General features: G+C 38.0%; 1 protein-coding gene across 6 annotated transcripts in view; it reads left to right on the top strand.

The window, feature by feature from the left end:
• Hr4 (Hormone receptor 4) overlaps positions 1 to 21,912 on the top strand; it is a 550,506-nt gene that overhangs the window by 177,622 nt on the left and 350,972 nt on the right. The window lies entirely within an intron of this gene.

Below are 21,912 nucleotides of genomic sequence, written 5' to 3'. Positions count from 1 at the left end.
AAAAGGAACGAAAAGGGTTGCAGCTACGGGATGAAAGCACGCTGCAAAAGAATTTTAAGTAATGCTTACAGTGCACCGCATGAGGTGCACTGACGACACTACCCCCTAAGGGGGCCACGTGGTTTTGACAGCATTTAATTGCTTGAAACTGAGGGTATAATGAAGGTAATGATAATAGTAAATTACCTAAGTCTCTCCCAGGAATGCCTGCATGCATGCATGCATGCAAAAAAAAGGAAAGTATATGGACAGTTAACGAAAGCAATTGCTTTCACAAGCTACCCATCCTGCTACAGATCCAAGGGGTTAAACGTGTTTAGGCTTACAACAAATTATTTTATGCAAGTGACACAAGGTCGTTGAACTTGGGGATGGGGGTTTTTGGGGGGGGAGAGGTTGGCTAATTTGTTTGTTGCCTTTCAGCTTATACGCCTCCCACGATAAGCGATGTGCGTGATTCTCTCTCTCTCTCTCTCTCTCTCTCTCTCTCTCTCTCTCTCTCTCTCTCTCTCTCTCTCGTTCCACTGGAAGAACAGGTGAATGACCTTTCATACATTCTCTTCACGTGGTGAAGGGAATGTAAAGAGGGGAAGGGGTGACGAGTGGTTCCTCTCCTCCCCCTTAATCCCCCCCCTTCCCCCCAGAGGGTGATGAGAGATGGGGAGGCGGGAGTTTGATCGTTGTGGTGGTATAGGGGGGTGCGAGGAAGGAGATGGAGGGATTGATTGTTGGGTGGGAGAGGGGGATCTCTCTCTCTCTCTCTCTCTCTCTCTCTCTCTCTCTCTCTCTCTCTCTTCGTGGGTCTAAATAGTATAATGTTGGTGTTATTGATTTGGGGAGTTCGATATAATAATCGACGATGTGCCGCCGATGCCCAAAATGATTTAATAACTTCAGTCGTAAGAAACTTCTTATTAATATTAATTATGGCAATTCTATCAAGTTTAACATTGTAACAAGAGTTGGACGTATATTATAAACCTAAAACAGTATTTACGCCACAAATACGAAGAACAGTATACCAATTTCCAACGTGACGACTGGAAGTGCCAATAAGCCAATTTCAGAAGACCCGCCCCCCCACCCCCACCAACCCTTCTCCCTTCTCCATTCTCCATCCACTCCGTCATTTCCTTATTTCTCCGAAAGAACGTTCCCCAAACCGGAAGTCATATGAGAACGTCCCAGGTTGTCCGTGAAAGCTTTTTAACCTCTCGAAAGCTGACAAACAGGTTGGTTTTCACCTTGTCATACATACGACAGCAGCGGGAGAGAAATGTCCTCCTCAGGATGGCGTCTTTTTAGCTTTTTTTTTTTTTGTAGTTTTTTGTTTTTGTTTTGGCGTTTTTTTAAATTCAGTTTCTAAGGATTTTTTCTAGTGGCATTTTTATTTATTTTTTTAAGTGTTCCAAGATTTTTTCTAGTTTTCTCTCGTGGCATTTGTATTTTATTTATTTTTAGCATTTACTGAATGTTTGGCATTCTTTAAAATTCATTTTCCAATGATTTTTGATTTTTAGTATTTTCTTAGTGTTTAGCATTTTTTATTGATTTTCTAAGGACTTGTTTTTTAAATTTTTTTAAAAGTATTTTTAAATTAATGATTCTTCAGGTTTTCGTAGGATTCCCGGGAGAATTTCCTTGAAGTTTTTCTTACAAGGAGTTCCTTGAAACTAAGTGAGAGAGATTATAATTTCTCTGGATCTGCTTTGAAAATTTAGTTTTGATATTCATCAAGCAGGTTTTTCTTGGAATCTTCTGAAGGATTTCTTTTGAATTATCTTAAATAGTTTATTTTTTTAAGATTAATAAATAGGAACTTTTTAAAACGGTATTTGTAGTAATAGTGTGATGTGCTTTGCCCTGTTCCACTTGTACCAAGCGACGAAAATATTTGGTTCGTTTTGTTCATTTTCTTTTCAAAGTTCGTTTCTATCACTGATCATTTTTCACTTACCTGTTATGTCATCGTAATCATGTTAGCTAATCAGCTTTTATTAATCTGCCATAAGCAAAGTAATACGCCTCAAAGTAAAAGGTATGTAAGAGTAGGATTTATAAAAAGACAACTGGAATTGTAATTAAGTTTAAAAGACTTTGAAAAAGGACAATAATTTGTCAGATTATTGTTTAACGTGAAGAATGCAGGTAGAATATGCATGAAATGAACTTTGGCAAATAATTCGCTGAAATGATCTTTGGCAAGTTAGTAAAACAAACACTGAATGGGTGAATCATTGCTTTTTGGGTGGTTGAGTCATGTAGAGAAAATGGGAAAATCTGAGTAATTACCTGTTCTATTAAGGAGGGCGTATTAACTCCAGGAAATTGTTGGATTGATTGCCAGAAGCACTTAACAAGAAATGGTTTTGTAGGTGTGAAAAGAATGAAGGTACTTGTGAGGTAGAGATTAATCGCATAGTTTGAAAAATAGTAAAAAACATGAAGGGTTTGTGCGATTTCTGAATTTTGTTCAAGTTAAAGGATATAATTGTTCGTGGGCAATTTCACCACGACAGCAGTTATTAAAAGAGCAGCATAATTTACCTTTTCTTATATAGAGTCGTGTATATTTTAAGGTAGATATATATATATATATATATATATATATAATATATATATATATATATATATATATATATATATATATATATATATATATATATATATATATATATATATACATATATATATACATACATACATACATACATACATATATATACTTACATACATACCTACACACACACACACGTTCTTTCCCTCACGCACATAAAACTATAGACATCACCGTACGCGTGTGCTTCCGCGTACATCATTTTAAAAACTGTTTACATTAAAAGTAAAAATTCTGACCGAACGCCTTTTTCCTCACGTGTTCACATCCATATCATCTTTAACATTATTGTACGCTGCCTGCCTCTCTAGAGCCCTGCGGGTGAATGGCCTATTGGATTCCCAGCGTATAGCAGCAGGGGAAGGAAGGGAGTGGGCCATGCGTAGAAACAGGACCGGAAGCAAGAAAGGAGAACTCGTGGGGGTTAAAGTAGGACATAGGATTGATTTATTTGAAGATATAAGGTTGCTGCCACACACACTCTCGGTTGTACGCGTACATGACAGGGAAGGGAAAAGTGAGAGTGTGTGGCTGGACGCGTTTCTTTTGCGTACCATCTGGCGTCGGCTCCGTATTTTTGCGCCGGTATGATTAGGTATATATAACACTTTTTTTAGCGCTGTTGAATTTAACTGAACATGGAACTTAGGCCAAAGACCAAGCACTAAGATATATGAGGTCATTCAGCGCTGAAAGGGAGATTGACAATGAAAGTCTGAAAGGTGTAACAGGAAGAAAACCTCAAAGCAGTTGCACTATGAATCAATTGTTAGGAGAAGGTGGAAAGTAAGATGGAAGAAAGAAAATATGAAAGGAGGTACAGTAAAAGTAATGAAACCGGTTGCCATACATTGTTATATATGTGATATGGTGCGGATATGTAGGTTTGTAGGAGGAGAGAGGCAAATATTTATTTTATGTTTTTACTCACTTCCACGTGGATTCCCGTGGGGATAATATTGTATATTAGCATAAGAATATTATTGCAGATAATGACTGTTCCTTCGTTAACATGGAAAGAATTTTCCGTGTGTACCAGGCCTTCTTATTTTATAAATGATTTCTGCTCCTTCCCATTATTACTGCAAACATTTATTTCAGGTTTTCTCTGTAGGAAGAAAAAGTAACACCCAGGATATATACTACCAAAGAACGACAGAAGGAAAAAGGCTCTAAATGTTTTATCCTGTTCTCTTTTTGAAGTAGTTCATCGTATCGCTTCAAATTCCGTACTCATATGAGAGTGGCCGAGCAGCTTGAATTATTCATTGACCTAACTAAATTTAGAGCAAGGGTAGAGGACCTCTGACCAGTATAGCACTTCTGCAAGAGTTTTCTAATCCTTAACACGGACAATCAACGTTGCCTGGCTTGTGGAACAAAGCAAGGACATATTATGTCATTTGTATGTGTTGCAGGTACAAAAAAAAGATATCTAGGACGATTAAGTTGATGGAGAACGTAACAGTTAAAATAGATTAGCAGAGAGAGAGAGAGAGAGAGAGAGAGAGGTCGTTGCCCGAAAGTGTGGACATTTTTTTTCTTTTTTTCACTCAGTTCAAAGAACAGGGCTGGGAAGAGTAATAGGATTCTGATTACAGTTTAATAGCAGTTTCTGATTGAAACGAGAGAGAGAGAGAGAGAGAGAGAGAGAGAGAGAGAGAGAGAGAGAGAGAGAGAGAGAGAGAGAGAGAGAGAGAGAGAGAGAGAGAGAGAGAGAGAGAGATAAGGTCAGTGCCACCAAAGGAAAATGAAGATGAAATTTACCTGACTGTTTTTTCCTTAGAGGGGAAAATTATGGAGTTTTTTTTTTAAAGAGATTTTGTGAGGAACATCTCTCTCGGTGCTTTTTTTCTTCCTTAAAAAAAATTGAATTTATGAATGATTAAAATATGAAATTAAGTAGTGCTTTACTGATCCATTGAGTATAAAATAATGGGTATAGTTCAGAGCTTAGCAGGAGACTAGCTTGTCAAAAATTCATCACCATTAGAAATTTTACGCAAACCTTTCCCTACTCGGCTCCCAAAAAAATTGAAATGAAGCAAGGGGCTGACTAATGAGTGATCGATTAATTTGAGCTCACTTGGGAAATTTATTGTTCGGATTAAGTAAAGTGATTACACAGAACAGCCTTTCAGATGGGGCTTGGTGATTTTTTTGGCGGAGGTTTGGTTTTGTACAGAAATGAAATTAGCCGTGTAATGGTTAGGTTTAACTTATAAATGGTCCTGATTTAACAAACGCTTGTGGTTTCGGGTTTGGCGTGTTTTCGAAATGTGGGATTTTTAATTTTCCTTGATTGTCTCACTAAGTTTTTTTTTTTTTTTATCTGATTTGAAAATTACTATGAACCAGTGTTTTGGCCTGTTTTCCAAATGTGCGGTTTTTAATTTGCCTTGATTGTCTAAATAATTTTTTTTATCGAATTATAAATTACTATTAATCATTGTTTTTTTCATGAATCTGACATCTGTAGCGGTGATAATTTGTAGCAGAAAGTTGTATATGAAGTGATTTTCAACTTACCGAATGCGAAATTGATCAGTTGTGTTGGAGATTTCCGATTGGCAACTGAAATAAATGCTTGGAATATATATATATTTTTAAAATTTTTATTATTTTAGACGTTTTAAACTGGTTGAAACGCAAAGGTCGGTGACACAGAAAAGAGGTGATGACGTTGATAGACTTGGAATTCCTTTGGGTAATGAGAATGGGTTCCCCGTAGGCGGGTAGGGCCGTCAGTGCACTTCACGTGGTGCACCGTAGGCATTACTTAAGGTTCTTTGGAGCGTCCCTTCGGCCCCTAGCCGCAACCCCTTTCATTCCTTTTACTGCAACTCCCTTCATATTCTCTTTCTTACAATCGTTTCACAGTGCAACCGCGAGGTTTTCCTCCTGTTACGCCTTTCATACCCTCTTACTGTCAATTTCCGTTTCAGCGCTGAATGGCCTCGTAGATCCCAGCGCTTGACCTTTGGTCTAAATCCTATAATTGAATCCAATGAGAATGGGTAGTGTCTTTTGGATACGTTTGGAAAATGACCTGATTGTTGGAAATACGTGGTATCCAAAAAAAGATAACTCGTAAGTATTCTTTTGAAAGAAAATATATTGAGGGGAAGGAGTTTATTAGATTATCAGTTAGTACAGGCTAGATTTAAGATCACGTTGACTAAAGTAATAGATTATCAGTTAGTACAGGGTAGATGGAGGATCAGGTCGACTGGAGTAACGGTTAGAAGAGTGGCTGGATGTATACATGGTCATGCTTTGCTTGATACAGGTATCACCGACGCGAAATTAAGTAGGAGAGGAAGGGGTGGAAATATGCCTTTGAAAATAGTTAAGACAAATGAATGTGAAAAGAAGGAAGTGAGAAGAGAATAGAAGGAGGGAAAGAACAGCGGGGATTTAGACAAGGAAAAAGGGTCTGTGGGGCCCAAATGTTTGTAATGAAACACTCTGTGAGAAGTTTGACAGCAAAGGAAAGAGCTTTGTGCTCTATTTGAAAGCAGAAAAGCTACAATTATAATTGAATCAGTAGAGAAGCAGTGCGGATTGCGTTGATGATGTGTGTCATTGAAGATAAGTTGTCGTTAGCGATTAAGAGTTTTTATGATGAAAACGAAGAATATGTAGGGAAAACTGTTGCATTGAATATAGAATTTAGGCCAAAGGCCAAGCGCTGGGACCAATGAGGCCATTCAGCGCTGAAACGGAAACTGACAGCAAATGTTTGAAAGGTGTAACAGGAGGAAAACCTCAAAGCAGTTGCACCATGAATCAGTTGTTGGGAGAGGGTGGAAAGTAGGCTGGAAGAAAGAGAATATGAAAGGAGGTACAGTAAAAGGGACGACAGGGGTTGCACCTAGGGGCCGAGGGCACGCTGCAAAGAGCCTTAAGTAATGCCTACGGTGCACCGCATGAGGTGCACTATTGGCAAAACCCTCCTACGGGAATTCACTATTGTCAAAAATCTGCATAATTGTATATATATATATATATATATATATATATATATATATATATATATATATATATACATACATACATACTGTATATGTATATATATATGTGTGTGTGTGTGTTGTTTGTCCGTTTTAAAAATTGCCAAGAAAACTTTATTCTTTAGATGAAAGTCATGTTCTTTCAGTTTCGCGTAGAATGGAAAGCATTTGTAGTATCTTCCGCGAGAAGGAATGATTACTATTTTAATAAATTTTGAAGGAATGACTTTGAACACCTACAGCACAGACACATATATTCCACTTCGATTACCTTAAGAATCTGGCAAATAAAATATAAAAAAAATCTTTAAGAAATCACCAGAAAACCAGTGTCATTTTTGTACATTAGTTCCGGCATATAAATTGGCCTTCATATATAAATCAGTATAAATCGACATTTATCAGCAATTCTGGTGTATTTATCGATTCATTGACCTCTCCGTAATGAGTCCAGATTTAATAGGTATTACTTGTCATGTATCATATGTGTCATACACGTATAGGTTTGTTGATGAATTAGGACATATGATTATGAACAACGTGTATAGATTAGGACCGATGTAATTATGAACGGGCCTCTTTCAATATCGTTCAGTTCAGTCACCACTGGACAGAGCGTTTCCTTGGTCATATTTTATCGTTTCGTAAAGCTAACAGAACTGGGTGCGCAAATGGTCATTGCAAGTGAAGCAGGGCGTTTCAAATTTATCTGTTGCATAAGGCAAGTCGTTGACCTCTGTTACCCTCTCTGGGATCAACGATTCCTCTTACTAGGTATAGAGGTGTATAGAGACATTCTTTTCCAGGAAATAGCTCACCCTTGTATTACACTGGAAGCCAGACCAGCGGCCTCCATTGCTTGAAAGGGTGTCAATAAAATATACCGGAAGAGTTCAATGACCTCTTCTGATAGAAAGCTACGTTATCAGCTGTTACGTAATCGATGACCTTTCCCATCTAAAACTTCAATTACATCTGCTGAAAGCAAGTGCGTTGACTTATTCTACCACAAACAGGGCCATCGACTCATTTTGTTGAAAGCTGATGCACTGACCTCGTTCTTTAAAGTGGGTCAGGCGACTTCTTGTAAGTGGGGTCAACAATCTTTGTTCGTTGACGCGAAGTTTGTTTTCCATATTGCTTAAAATAAGGTCAGGTAAGGCCATTCCTTGAAACTAGATCAGCGACCTCTCCTGCCAGGAATAAGGCTAAACGTTTCCTTTGCTTCAGGTATGGGTAGTGACCAGTGCTTTCTCTGATGGGGTAAATGGCTTCTTGAAGGGGAATGGGTTCAAGAACCTCTCACACTAGAAGCAATTCCTACAATATTTATTGCTCTGAGCAAGGTCTGTGATCTCTGTTGTATCTCTGCTCATAGAAATTGAATCATCTCCCCTATGCACAGTGAATAACCTTCTTTGTATCCAGTTTGGCTAAAAGACGGCTGTTCAGTGAATCTAATGAAATATACTTTTATGAGAAAGGGGAAGACATCGACTTGCATTACTAGGAACAAAATCGACGATCGCTGTTGTTTTCAGTGGCATCAGTGATCACTAGAACTGCGATGAGTAACCTTTCCTCGCTCACCTGAAGCATGACCATATCTGTGAGCAGTTCAGTTATCGTCGCTGCTGTAAGCGGCCAATGACATACATTCCTCGAAGTGAGTTCAAGGACAGTGTGACGTCAATTAAGGACAGAGATCTGCTTAGCTTGGAGCAAGTCCAGTGACCTCGCTGTCAAAAATAGGAGAACCAGAGGAGTTGGAAGACCCAGAAAAGAGAGGCTGGAGATGAGTGGATTTTTTTGTGGAAGATAAATTCGAGACGCTGATGATGATGGATCATCATCTCAGCTGTCAGATTCAGTTGCCTTGCACCTTCTGGTGACTATACAGCCACTGTCCTCATACCTTACCCTTTTACACCTTTTGGTTTGAGTTCCCTTCCTTTTTAGGGGACTTTATTTAAGTATTTACTATTATTTTTTATACAAATATATTTAGTTTTGTTTAGTTTACGTGATATTAATCATATAAATTCAAAGCTAACTGCTGATTTTAAATCTACTATTGAGAACTTAATGTTTGCCCTCAAGTTACTTTTTTCTGTATGTGATACTGATGGACTGGTGGACTGCACCTTTTTCCTAATGTTGACTGGCTCATTGCAAGGGCGTAGGGTTGGGCAATCTTCGTCTGCAATAGCCAGTCTAGACATGTGTATCTCTCAGCCAATGTAGCTCTATTGAATTAAATATTTATTGGGTGAGATTGAATCACGCCCTGGTACATTTCTTGTTATTCTTCTTTTCCTTCGTCACCTGAGGACATTCTGTATTATGGAAGCTTGCTGGTTAGCTGGTTAAGTTCGTATATTATCGACTCATTCAATAATAATAATAATAATAATAATAATAATAATAATAATAATAATAATAATAATCTGAAGATAAGGCTACTGAATTTTCTTACCTGAAGACAGAACAGTAACTCCTGTAATCTGAAGTGGGGTCACTGACCTCACCCGCGAAACTGTGTCAGGGATTTTTATCGGTCGAAGACGGTTTAACAACCTGTCCTGCCAGAAAGCAGGGTGAACGACCTCCCTGGCTTTCGTTGCATCACGGGAAGGCCAGTGACCCCCGTTGTTTGAAGTATAGGATCAACACTAGAAGAAGTCAGGTCAACGACCCCTTTTACTGGAAGGGCGGTCGCTAGCCTCTCTAAGGGGTGATTGCCCCCTAAGGTGACCGAGAGACTGTGAAATCAGGACTTCCTCTAATTGTTCGTAATGGCCGTTCGGTGGCGGTAGTCGAAGGCAATCATCTCGTCTTTTAGGGGTAAATTGCCGGTGAATCTACATCCCCCTTCCGAGATCTTGCTTAGAACGTCTAATTGGTAACCGCACCCCCCCCCCCCGGCCCCCCAGGATCTAGGAGTTCTTTTTCATGGTTGTGGCTGTGAAGGTTGTTATTATAAGATGTAGTCTGGGGTTGTAATTTGGCCTCCAAGAGTTGATCTGCTGTTGGAGATCTGGGGCGAAGTCTTTGGCTTGTAGGATTGACTCCGTTCTACAGACTGAGAGTTTCGTAATCAGGCTTCAAGGGCCAGATTGTCAAGTGAGGAAAAGACGTGAATTGAAGCGATTAATTTGTTATGTTCTTGTGTAAACTCTAGAATACTAGTGTAGACTCTAGAATGCTACTATTATTACGCTCTGTCAGATTGTCCTTTCTCTTGATATACTTTATAATTAGTTTTGAAGTACACTAGTCTTTTCACTGCTTAAAGATTAATCACTGGCAACAGAACTCAGTATTTGGGGAGAATCAGACATGCATAAACAACTGAAGAGATTCAAGCAAAAGAACAGCTCATTTGTGATACCTTTCATTTAATGAACTGAACGGTTCTGACAAGCTTGCTGGACCTCCTAAGAAAAGGTCCTTCATATTGGAAGACTTACTTCCGGGAATGTGCCACTTGGCTTGAATCATATCTTCTCATGGTCCCATGGGTATTTTATGGTATTTCCTGCAGGGCGGGACAAATACAGGGTCAGCGAAATACATAGCCTATGTATAGCTTGATAATGTGATGCATCTGTATTATCCTGATACATACAAGTTATCCATATATATAATATATATATATATATATATATATATATATATATATATATATATATATATATATATATATATATACATATACATACATACATACATACATACATACATACATACATACTGTTTTTAGAGATTTTTCGTAATTTGACTTTCAGGTTAATTTATGTCAGGCACGACAACAAAAGCAAAATATCCGTTCATATATTTCAATTGTTTAATTACTTAGGGCTTCACAGAGATTTTAGTTGGGAAATGGGAAGTCTGTATGGTGGATGCTTGAGGTTCCAGCACCTTTCAACCTTTTAATAAAAAAAAAAAATTAAAAAGTAAATTTATAATGCATTGTCTTTCATTGGCTGTAGCAAGCAACAGCTCGTTATTCCACCGAACTCTTGCGTGTATGAATGCAACTTCACGCATTGTGCAAAAACAAAGGACAATTATTAAAATACGTGACGTGTTTTCTGTTTATTTTTTTTTAGAATTTCTATTTTTTTCTAAACTGTAACACAAGAATTAGCGGACAAAGTGTGAATGTCGCCAGCCGGCAGTGTAATTGATAGCACATGAGCTATAAAGGTAATTTTTGCCTTTCGTGCTAACGTGTAATTACCCGTGTTTATTAAAATAGCTATACTGTAATTACCTTTAGTTCCTTACCGACAAAATCGTGGGACAACAGTTCTACCTCAGTTTTTCCTTCTGTCTGTCTGTCAGTGTGTCTGTCACGCTTACTTGTCATTGCAACTCTTACGCGGTTGAAGGCATATCAGTCAAACCTGGCACTAAGGTGGACAGTCATGCTTGGGTATGCAGAAAGGGAGATAATTCGTTTGTCGCTTTCTTTCTTTTTTTGGGGGGGTGGGTTGGGGTGGGGGGCGAGCTGACATACTGCACTAATGAACCTCTTTTTCGACGCCACCAACGCAAGTGACCCTGTGGCCTTTTGACCATGACCTTCATGAAAAATAGCTGCGGTCGAGGGCATTCGTTTTCCACAAACACATCTTGTCCCAGAAAATAATTATTGTCGGTGGTACCCACGTTTGCGACATTTCATCAATATTCACAGAGTGAAGCTGGTTGCGGGTCGGTAGTGGACATTTATTGCTCCAGCAATAATCTTAGAATATTCTGACATATTACATTTTGCGTGTGATTCGGTACAACGTAGAGGAGGCTGTGTGTAATTCTGAATGATTCACAAAATTTACACTCTCTTCGAGTGTCATTTGCCCACCATATTGTGCTTTATATTTATCCTCGAATAGTTGTGTGATCTGAGATACAAAATAAAGTGTTTTGTTATATGCATGGAAACGTCTACCAAAGTTCCCCGGATGGATAGAAAGTTTATGGATGATAGAACTTATATTCATGCAGAAAAATAATGTTTTAGTACTGTTTATAACTAGATAGCAGTTAAGAAATATGAATGCAATTCTGATAACTCCTTAGCCATTAACTGTATACAGAGATTTACTTTTAAGTGAAAATCCGAACCAAGTTTGGCAAATTATCTTACTGAATCCTTCAAGTAAGAGTAGTAATTAAGATAGCAAACACATAGAATATTTACCAGTTGCACTAGAAGTCTAAAAAAAATGAAAATGAAGGCCATTTTTTTTTGCTAATGAAGAATGTTTTTTTCTTGCTATGACATTAGGGGGGCAAAGAAGAATACAGTTTTTTTTCTTGTTTTGGGCGAGAGGACACTGCTATGGCATAGGGGACCCGTTTTGGAAGTCAAGTTCCTTATCTTGGTCCTATTGTCTTCTAAATTCGAAGGTCTGTTAATGTTGGAATCCGAATAAGAGTAATGGAACAACCAGAATTTATAACTTCACACTTCATTGTGGAGTTGTGAATATAATCTGGTAAAGCATAATTATGAACTGAAGTTTAAGATGGAATAAAGCCAGTTCCACGCATTGTCGTATAACTTTTAGAATCCCGTAGGGGTTAAGTGCCGTCAGTGCTCCTCATGCAGTGCGCTGTAGGCATTACTTTAGGTTCTTTGCAGCGTCCCTCCGTCCCTAGCTGCAAACCTTTTCATTCCTTTTACTGTACCTCCTTTCATATTCTCTTTCTTCCATCTTACTTTTCAAACTCTCATAAAAATTATTTCTTAGTGCGACCGCGAGGTTTGCCTCCTGTTACACCTTTCAGACATTTTTACATTCGATTTCCGTTTCAGCGCTGAATGACCTCATAGGTCCCAGCGCTTGGCCTGCGGCCTAAACTCTGCATTCCATTCCATAGCTTTAACTTTTCGAAACGAAGAAACGGAAAAGAGAAAATCAAAGGCAGCGGAAAAGAACGAAACGGGACAGACCCATTTTGAAGACGTAGCAACAAACGTCTGTCCTCTCGAGATTTGCAATCCAAGCGCCTTCAAGATGCTCTAAGTATCTGACGATCGCTGAAAGGTCATTGACACTCGCTCTGCCCTTCGGCCTGAGGGTCGGGCCCTGGTGCTGAGCCAGGTGCTGATTCCTTCAACAGGAAGGGGCTGAAAGTGCTGAGCAGATCTGATGAGAGTACAGCGGAAGCGCTGACGTCATGCGTCCTCTCCTCAAGTGATGAGTAGGAGAGGGCGAAGACTGGGGTCAGAGAAGGTTGAGAAGAGGCGCTGCTTGGATACCGAGAATTGTACAGATTCGTTTCTTTCTTAGTTATTTCCGTTTTATTTTAGATTTGGTTCTGCATTGCTGAGGCTGGTATGATTTTTCTGTCATTTAGAGCTAATGGATTATGCACCCTTGTTGTTTTTAGTTTTTTGTAAAAGAAACTATTGAGATGGTTTTTCTGTCTGCCCTCAGATCTTAAAAATTACTAAGGCTAGAGGGCTGCAAATTGGTTTGTTGATCATCCACCCTCCTATCATCCAACGCACCAAATTGCAGCCCTCTAGCCTAAGCAGTTTTGATTTCATTTAAGGTTAAAGTTAGCCATAATCGTGCTTCTGGTAACGATATAGGACAGGCCACCACCGGACTGTGGGTAATGTTTCACGGGCAGCGGCTCACACAGCATTATACCGAGACCACCGAACGATAAATCTATTTCCGGCGGCCTTGATTATACGCTGTAGCCGCTGTACAGGAAACTCGATCGGCGCATTTTTTACTTGTCATCGATTAAGACGCACAAACGGGAATGGAACGTGAAAAATTCTACGCTGATTAGAATTTAGACAGATTTATATTTAAGCGCAAGCAGCGTCCATTGCCATAGCGGCAAGTCCGCCGCTAATTCCTTCTGATGCAAATCGGATTTTCAATCTGTTTCACACTTTCCCTCTCCCTTTGTTACACACCCCTTATTTTTCCACGCGGCTCCCTCTCTCCCCATTTCTTCCGTGTTTCCTCTTCCGTCCGAAGGACTATTGTGTGTCTCGCGGAGTCGCCGCTGTTTTTTGTCAATCGCTTTGTCTTTGTTTCCCCCCTTTATTCATTTCCTTTCGTCTCCTCACAACCCTTCATTTCCCCCCCCCCCGCCCACCCCCGTGTTTCTTTTGTTCTTCTCCTCTTTCTCACTTTTGTTCTTCTTCTCTTTTTCACTCTTGTTCTTGGTTCTTACTCTTCCCTTCTTCGTTCCGTCTTCTGTGTTTAAAAAGGAAGGATTAGTTGAATGCTAATTGATTATCCCCTTTGGAAGACAAGGTTGAGATGATTTAATTCCCTCTGAAAAACTAGACAAGGAAATGGCAAAGGGGAAACAGGTGCCAGTGTGGCATATAGCCCCCTCCCCCACCCCACCCCCGTCAAAGCTCACTTTCAGTCTAGTCTTTCTCCCCATTCATTTGTCCTTGTCATCCCCCATTCCCCAATTTATTGTAAGTTGATTGCAATCTTCCCTTAACCCCTTTTTCTTGTTTTATATTTTTTGTTATTCTTTGTTATCTCTTATTCCCTCTTCCTAAATTGTTTTTATTTCGGTTTCTTTCCTCGTTCCATGTTTTAATTTTATCTTTATTCCGTCTTCTGTATTTTATTATCTCTGTCGTCTCTGTTTACCCTTCGTATTTTTGTTCTTGTTCATCATAATCGCCACTATTCCAGATTTTCATTTTATCTTTATTCCCTCTTATATTTTATCATTCCTGCCGCCTTCTCCTTTTTTATTTTATTTTATTCTTGTTATTCGAAATCGCCACCCTTCCATATTTTTATTTTATCTTTATTTTCCCTATATTTTATCATTCCTGCCGCCTTCTCCTTTTTTATTTTATTTTATTCCTGTTATTCGAAATCGCCACCCTTCCACATTTTCATTTTATCTTTATTTTCCCTATATTTTATCATTCCTGCCGCCTCTCTTTCTTATTTTATTTTATTCTTATTGTTCGTAATCGCCTCCCGCTTCCTTCCCTCTTGCGACCAGCGTGGACCTTGCGGTCTCTGGGACACCACCCGCTGACATTTCATTGCCGCGAACTTTTCTCACGAGAAGGTGGCGATCAAGAGAGTCCGGTCAAAGGATGATGATGATGATGTGATGATAATGTCGAAAGTGACGACATTCACACTTCCTCGCTCAGTCTTCGAATACTTGCCCTGACGCCACCCTCTCTCTCTCTCTCTCTCTCTCTCTCTCTCTCTCTCTCTCTCTCTCTCTCTCTCTCATGCCCTGAGATGTGGAGGAGGAGCGAGAAGAGTTAAAAAGAATAGAGAAGGGAAGAAGAGAGGAAGGGTTTTATCGCTATCAAGGAAAGTTTCCCCTGTTGCCAAGGCGTTTGAAGCTGTTACACCTTTTCTTTTTTTTGCCTCTCTCTCTCTCTCTCTCTCTCTCTCTCTCTCTCTCTCTCTCTCTCTCTCTCTCTCTCTCTCTCTCTTTATGACCTCAGGCACAGGCAGAAGAAACAAGCAGAATGTCGTCTGTCGCTTATGGTTGCTCCTGGGGTCAAATATTTCGTTTCCTTGTCCGTGTTCTGAGGTCTACAAAATCTCTATATGAGGTGTTTTGTAGAATGTTTGAGGACCTAAATAGAGTTGAACGATATGCTTTAACAGGTTTGAGATTGATCTTTGTTTCTAGTGGTTGGCATTTAACTTTTTTTTTTTTTTTTTTTAGAATGCCAGTTGCTTAATAGTACCTGATAATCACCTTTGTTCTTCAACAATCTCTTGTTGAGTAAACTGGTGTTAGTTTCATACTTCTTTTTTAGACACGACTTTGTTTTCAGTTATTTTTAGTCTTCGTTGTTGTAAATTTGGGTTATATGTTGGAAGCAACAGGTATTTATAATATGTTTGCTTAAGGAGAAAAGTTTTCGCCACCTGGAAAAGCCCGAGAGAATTTTTAGGCACGAGCTCACAGCAGAAGTTTTCAGACCTCATAGATCCTGTTATATTCTCGTCAGTTTCTATCCTTCCAACGTTTTTGGAAAGCTGTAGAGATTGGGATGACGGTATAAGAATACCGCTTTGTTACGTTTTGGTTTCTTGTTGAATTAATTATTAAATACTTTTAAAGTCTTCTCCCAAAAATAAGAATAAGATAACCCATCATATAATTGAATAAAAGAATAATGAAGGTTGACGTATGACCTAAAATCTAATGACAGCCAGCGACCATTTATGGGTAGGCAGCATTAAAGTTATGAATGAAATAAAGCGTCAAGGCCTTCGTAGAAGGTCAAGCATACTGAGATTACATAAGAAAATTTATGAGTTAATATATCACCATCTTGGAGAAAATTAAGTGTGGTTACCAAGTTCACAAGCGTTCTCTCTCTCTCTCTCTCTCTCTCTCTCTCTCTCTCTCTCTCTCTCTCTCTCTCTCTCTCTCTCTCTCCAAATCCTATGCATCTACGGTGAAAGCTGTATCCTTCCTATAGTCTCTCTCTCTCTCTCTCTCTCTCTCTCTCTCTCTCTCTCTCTCTCTCTCTCCAAATCCTATGCATCTACGGTGAAAGCTGTATCCTCTCTCTCTCTCTCTCTCTCTCTCTCTCTCTCTCTCTCTCTCTCTCTCTCTCTCCAAATCCTATGCATCTACGGTGAAAGGTATCCTATAGTCCTCTCTCTCTCTCTCTCTCTCTCTCTCTCTCTCTCTCTCTCTCTCTCTCTCTCTCTCTCAAGCACACACACGCACCTAAATATTTTATAGTGTACAATTTCCATTAAACTTGTGGCTAAAGGTACATTTATGATTGTCTTACCGAGACTCAGTGTCGCATAGTTTTTCTTCTGACCTTGAATTAATGATCCGTGGAGAACATTAGAACACTGACAAGAACTTTTTTTTTAATAGCTTTGATTCCAGAACTGTTAAAATATATAAAAATAATTTTGCACTGCGCTCAGAATTGCTTATCCGACGAATTTTTCGTGGTTTTGATCATTGAGCTTCAGCGAGAGAGCTGTCAATCAAAGCGATGCCTGTTAAAGATTTTTTTGCGGGTTTCTTTCTCATTGAAAGGTTATTTTGATGAGACCTTAAAAGATCATTTAACACTCGGAATTCATTTTGAAAGCTGTCTTGTATGTCATGTGAATGCTCTTCAATTCACACATCACGGTTAAATTTTTTTACGAGTTATATTAAAAAGAAAAATTACCTTTTCTAGTTGAAGTTTCCAACCCCGCGCGGTATATATTGTTGCTAATTTTAATTTGTGCTCTTTTCTTGCATGAAGTAATTTTAAAATTCCATGGCTCAAAAGTCTTCTGGTTTGGTGTCAAAGACACTTTTGAGATTATTCCTCGTTTTTTGGTCCTTAACAGAGTTTGTTCTCATTTGGTTTAGTCGGACCTTAGTTCGAGTAGGTTCCTTTTTCTGACGTGGTCATGTCTCAGATTGTTCCTGCCTGTCTCTGCTGATGTGAAGAGTAACAGAGTGACAAAGAATTAACCAATAGAATTATTTGTCCATCTTATATTAGAATATTTGTTGATTTATTTGACGTATAAATTTATCTTCGAATATAATAGTGACATGGCCTAACATACTGAAATTTATGCATTGATTCCCAAGAAAGATTTATTTCTTGCACTCTCAGTTACCTGTGTGTCACAGAAGGTTTATTTTTTTCCTCAGAGGTCGGGTCGAATCATGTTGCGTGACTGGCGGTTTCTCAGGGGTTTATTTTCTCCTCCAATAAATTTTGTGCCTCACGAAAAGGATCTCGTGGAAAGTGTATTAAATTTGCCTCTTTATACAAATGTATTTCATTCAACCAAGTGAGGGGCAAAAACGTTTCTTGTAATTTCGTTGGTTTCTTTCTATAGACAGAACGTTTTCAAGTGGCTAGTGAAGAACGTTTTTCCCAAAGTTATATTTTTTAGCGTACTGAAAAATCAGTTTATTGGAAATGACCGTTATTAATTTTGACATTTTTTTAAACATTTCTCTGTTTATTTTTGCTGGGAACGTTTTGCCAGTTTGTTTTTGCTGGCAAAACGTTCCCAGCAAAAATAATTATATATTTTTTTTTTTTTGCTGAAAAATCAGTTTATTGGAACTGACCGTTATTAATTTTTGACATTTTTTTAAACATTTCTCTGTTTATTTTTGCTGGGAACGTTTTGCCAGTTTGTTTTTGCTGGCAAAACGTTCCCAGCAAAAATACACCTGGTTATGGACAAAAAACAATGCACAATCTCAAAAGTTTCTTTGAGACCAAACCAGGAGAAGCTTTTGAGCCATGGATTTTTAAAATCACTTCATGCAAGAAAAGAGTGCAAATTAAAATTCGCAATAATACACTTTGCAAGATTGCAAACTTCAGCTAGCAAAGGTATTCTTTTAACTGAAAACGTATTCCTTAGATTTTATTGAACGAGGACCAGTAAGAAAAATGAGTGATTGAGATAAACGAAAAGTTTGTGAATGACGGTAATTTAACCTTATGAAAGCATTTGATCATTTTTTCGTATTTTTAGTCTGACCAGTCAAATGTTACTGCAATGTCACGCTTTTAGCTGTCATTTGTCAAGTGTCTTTATGGGAACTGTGTGAGTGGATACTGTAATTTAATTGCATGACCTTGTATTTGACCGTTTTTTAGTTTGCTTAGAATTATAAATTTATATATATATATATATATATATATATATATATATATATATATATATATATATATATATATATATATATATATATACATACACTGTTTTATCTGGTAGAAGATTTATTTAGGATTATATATATATATATATAATATGTATAATAAATCCTCACGTGAAAATAAAATGAAAATGGTACCAAGACTTTCAACTTTTTATTCCAAAAAACTTGAAAGTCTTGGTACCATTTCCTTTTATTTTCACGTGAGGACTCCTTATATACTTCATCCACGGGACCATTGTGGAAATTACAAAAAATAATATATATATATATATATATATATATATATATATATATATATATATATATACACACATTATTAATTGCAATTAACAAATAATATAACCAGACCTTGGTGTTCACTCTTTAACCCGTAAAAGGCTGGACAAAGTTTTTATACTTAACAGAGATGTTAGATCTAATTTTATAAATTAATCTGTCGATAAATATGTACTTATTTCCGTAGTGTGTGCATTTAAGATAAATCAGTAATCATGTACTGTAAGCTTAAAATTAGATACCTGCTCCTTGCTTAATCAGTTTCCGGATTAGCCCAGGTGTGTTGGATGCTAATCTAGATTCACGTAACGCATGCGAAAGTTTCGCCTAAATTATATATGATTAATTCTGTACAGGTGCACACTTGCCTTTGGTGTTTATCTCTGTTTAATATATATGATTTCCTTTTCGGAATTTGTAATTAGGCGGTTGGGAACTTTCGGAGTCGATTACTGTTGATCAGGTTGGTACAGCGTTACAGAGCGATTTGGATCACAGGTTTTGAAGAAATTGTGCAGTATTATGATTAAGATGTTTGCGTAGTCTATTTTCTTATCCTAAAAGAGATGGTACAAAAAGATGTACATTAAAGTTTAATGTCAAGAGTTTTGTATAATATTCTACAGCAAAAGACCCACCGGAGGTTCATCTCACTTCATGATGTCATTGCATTTTCCAGAAATTTAATATCATCTTAGTTGGTTTTTAGTTTTCTGTAAAAGAAAACTATTATGGAGATGGCTATTTGTCTGTCCGTCCGCACTTTGTCCGTCCGTCCGCACTTTGTCCGCCCGCCCTCAGATCTTAAGAATTACTGAGGCTAGAGGCAAATTGGTATGTTGATCATCCACCCTCCAATCATCAAACATACCAAATTTTAGCCCTCTAGCCTCGGTAGTTTTTATTTTAGTTAATGTTAAAGTTAGCCATTATCGTGCGTCTGGCGACGCTATTGGGGCCAGCAACACAGGCCACCACCGGGCAGTGGCTGAGAGCTTCATACAGTATTTACTTGTTGAAAGATGAGTTTAGGTGTTCCGAAGGGTGTTGATCCCTATAATATCAGTGGGAGGATGCTTTCCGCTTGATGATGAACCTGTAAATGTGAAAGTAATGACAGACATTTGTGTAGTGCCGATAATATTAACATTTCACTGTCACTGCACGTTTACGCGTCTTCTGCTAATAGACATTTGCCGCAGTCATTGTATAGTAGACGTCTATTATATTGTCCTGAGTCATTAAAATGAAATTACTAGTTGACAAGGGTATCTCTCCTTGCATTGGAACACTTGTATGCTTTGTGCGTGAGTTTCATTGCCCGTCGTAATGCTTTGCCCAAAGCTCATGCTTGTGAAGGAATGCTCATGACACTTTGAGGAAATGAGGAAATGGGGAGTCGTAATGAGGAAATGGGGAGTCTTAACCCTTTGAAAAGATGAAAAAAAAAAGTTTCGTGAAATGAAAATGATCAGACTTTTTTTTTACTCTGTTTAATCATAATTATCATGTTATCTTTGGTGTTCGAGATTATAATTTATCTAACATTTAAAGAAAGTATGTTTCTTGCCGGGAAAAGAAATTGTAGATCTAAAATAACGTGAATCCAGTCAGTTTTAAATCCTTTTAGTAAGGTATATGCTCAATTGTTTATTCATAATTTTCATGTTATCTTCTCTGATATTCGAGATTATATCTAACATTTAAAGAAAGTATGTTTCTTGCTGGGAGAAAATTAATTGTAGATAAAATAATATGAATCCAATCAGCTTTAAATCCTTTTAGTATGGTATATGCTCAAGATATGTTTTTTAGCCACCAGAATCTTACCTAGCCATAGATTTCCGATATCTGGATAAATGGAGCCTGTGGATAGGAATAAGTCTGTGACGTGGCTTAGTGGGTAGTCATGATTTGAGGTTAAAGAGTCCACTTTGCTCCATAATCAGATTTAAAAATTCATGTAACGTTTATAAGACTGAATTTAGTGTAACTTCGAAGCACTGAGTAAGCTAAGTCATTAAACTTTTTAACAGCTGTAAAACTTTATAAAATCTTAATTGTTCGTCGGGGTCACTGACAACAGTTCCACGTAGCATTTGTAGACAGACTTTGTGCTGACGTTATCTTTTTTTTTTTTTTTTTTTTTTTTTAATTTCGTGCTGACGTCAGTATTGCGGTGGGCTTTCTGATGTAGGTAATTGTCTCGTGAAGTGTTACGTGTCAACAAATCCTGCTTTTATTGTCGTTTGATGTACGCGGATTCCTGCTCGCTTTGACCGAACACAAAATCAGTTGTGTACGATGCACCAATTAGCAGCGATATTTTGCTTATTTTTTTCATACGTCTGAGCTAGTTTTGATTTCAACTTCTGGAACTAGGTCCAGTTTCAAGCTCCACCTCTTGCTTGTTGTGCTTCAGAAATGAACTTTCAGGTTCTAGTTTCCAGTGATAAAATAGAATAAAGAGCGAGACAGATTTCACGACTAGATTTGAAAGCATTTCGAGAGTCAGTCAGTCCTTCTTCCACGTATGGGCAAAGATTATAGGCAAGATTGGAACAAGGGTATGAATGTATATTTTAGAGCGCGGGAAAATGATATGGTCTCACTTTTGTTGAGATAAGGCAATTGTTTGGATATTCTTGGATTCCTTTTCACTGCGTTTTTCTTTCTTTGGCGACGTAAAGAAATTATATTTTTGCATGTACCCCTTTGCACTCTTTTTTTTCTTCCAAGTTGTTGAAGTGATTTGTGAGAATTGTCATCTCATGATTGTTGAACCAATGAAGATTTTACTCATTTTTGCGCCTTTTAATCTCTCTCTCTCTCTCTCTCTCTCTCTCTCTCAGTGAGGAAGAGAATCTGATCTATCTGTAACGATTTTATTTTGAAATACTGTTACAATGTGCACCATGATTTTTCTAACTCACCCCAACTGTGTGCAGTGTGTCATTATTTCATTGCTCGTCATAACAAATTGGATTAATATATATTTTCTCTCTAATGGGATTCTAAAAGGAGCAAAATAAACTCGGTGAATCATAATGTCAGTAACGTATTATCGCGATCTTCATTTATACAAGTGCTAATATATATTACCTCCACGTATTGTGGACGCTGTTCAACATCGATAATTTCATTTTAATATGCGTTTTATGATGTCCTCATTTCCCCGTGATCCTAGCAGATGTTGGCTTTGTCCCAGACAGATGTATTTTTTTCAAATCAAGACTCTTTTCATCTGTTTCAGTGGGAATGGCTGCATTATTCACTATGTCGAGTTGGGTATCAAAAGCA

Source organism: Macrobrachium rosenbergii, chromosome 27 (genome assembly GCF_040412425.1).
Source record: "Macrobrachium rosenbergii isolate ZJJX-2024 chromosome 27, ASM4041242v1, whole genome shotgun sequence".
Lineage (NCBI taxonomy): Eukaryota > Metazoa > Arthropoda > Malacostraca > Decapoda > Palaemonidae > Macrobrachium > Macrobrachium rosenbergii.
The sequence above is the reverse complement of the archived record's forward strand: the minus strand, read 5'-3'. Positions and strand labels throughout refer to the sequence as shown.